Genomic DNA, 1,684 nt, shown 5'->3' with positions numbered 1-1,684 from the left:
ATAACCTCTACATATTTACGTACAACTCGATTCTAAGCACCGTCACCCCATCCAATTTAGCATTAAGAGATTCCAATAATGTCACAAATAATAAAAAAAATGCTTACAGTTTAAAAGAAAAAATTAAGGTATTTGATGCTCTCCTCTCACACATATGCTGCCAAATTTCAATTAATACAAACAGATTTACACATAAAGATATCTGATGTAAATTCTTTGCACTTAAAAAACTAGCGTCATGCTTTYTCTTTTCTCGCCGTGTTTGTTAACGTCTCTGCAAATGTGAGACTAAACACCRAGAAACAAAGCATATGTGTGAAATACCAGGTCCGATTGCTTGTGATTTGCACGAGTTTTGTATATTGTGTGTAAATTATGACGTAGGGTTTACATCATAATGGAAACCCTACGCTACTTTTCCTGTTATGCCTATTTTGTTCCTTACTCCCAAGTGTTTGAAGTTTTATTAGCTTAAATGATAAGATAATCATTAAGAGCATCTGCAGAGTCAGTGGAATTGTAACGTCATTCAACTTTTGACAGCACAATTTCTTAAAGCCCAAAGAGGATATGTTGCAGCGTGCCTCAGCGGGAGATCAAATTATGTTTTGTTACAGTTTTAGATGTGTAGAAAGGAGAAGATGGAATTGTATTTAACAGAAGATATTCAAATCTAAAAGAGATATAGGCTTTTAAGTGCAAATATATTGCATTAATCAAATATTGCCTTAATTATTGATAATATAAATAAGTCAATATGACATGAGGCATTTCTTTATTGTTTTAAGTTTGCATCATAAAGAAAGTAGAGGTCCTTGTGACCTTTACTGTTAAACTATTCCTTTATTTTCTTAGGTTTTCCTCTAATACAGCGTGTGATTTTCCTTTCTCTGCGTTCTGAAGCAGCGTTATTGATTAATAATCCTCACAGTTCTGACACGTACAGTTTATTCTCTCATTACGCTACAACAAACTCTGGTACTCAAGGGGAACTGCAGCAGTGTGCATTATGGATAGGATCATTACGGCTAAAATAAACTGTCCCTGTTTTGCCAGTTTCTGCGCATTTAGGGCCGGCCAAGTATCTCTGCTCTCTGTCATGGGTAGTTACACACTCTCCTGCTGGTTCACTGGCTCTCCACATAGCTTCCTGTTTTCAGTGAAAACACGAGGGGGAAAAAAACGCTCAATAGGTAAATCCATATAAATGAGCAAGAAAGTACATGTACCTCATTAAAAGAGAAATTTGGATTGCTTTTATAGTAATAATCGTAACACATTTGTTTCAAATTAGGTGGAATTTCATTGTTGGTCACAGATCTGTTATGTTGCTGTTCCTCAAYCCATCCAAAAAGAATTAAAAAAATAAATAAATAAAATAAAAAAATCAAGATAATTACTCCAGACACTAACAGCAAATATATACAAAAAATAAACGTGTGAACATCTTTCAAAAAATGTTACMGAGGTGAACTCCTGTACTTACTGTATGCTATTTTTCTTTATTACTGATGTACACCATCTTGTGGCAGCCTTCAAAATGACAATCTAAAACGGGGCCTGAAGCACAGCTCTGTAACCCGTCGCTCTTTAACCACTCGAAAATGAAGTGATTCAGATTCAGAAAGGAGAAACATTTGAAAAAACAGAAAGTTTTAGAAAGTTAGTTTTAGCATATATATAA

At 34.5% G+C, this 1,684-nt stretch overlaps 1 protein-coding gene across 1 annotated transcript in view; it reads right to left on the bottom strand.

The window, feature by feature from the left end:
* The window catches only part of astn1 (astrotactin 1), a 369,159-nt gene that overhangs the window by 46,313 nt on the left and 321,162 nt on the right, over positions 1-1,684 (bottom strand). The gene's annotated exons all lie outside the window — the stretch shown is intronic.

Source organism: Poecilia reticulata, linkage group LG17 (genome assembly GCF_000633615.1).
Source record: "Poecilia reticulata strain Guanapo linkage group LG17, Guppy_female_1.0+MT, whole genome shotgun sequence".
In the NCBI taxonomy this organism is placed as follows: Eukaryota; Metazoa; Chordata; class Actinopteri; order Cyprinodontiformes; family Poeciliidae; genus Poecilia; species Poecilia reticulata.
This window is presented reverse-complemented; position numbering and strand designations above follow the sequence as displayed.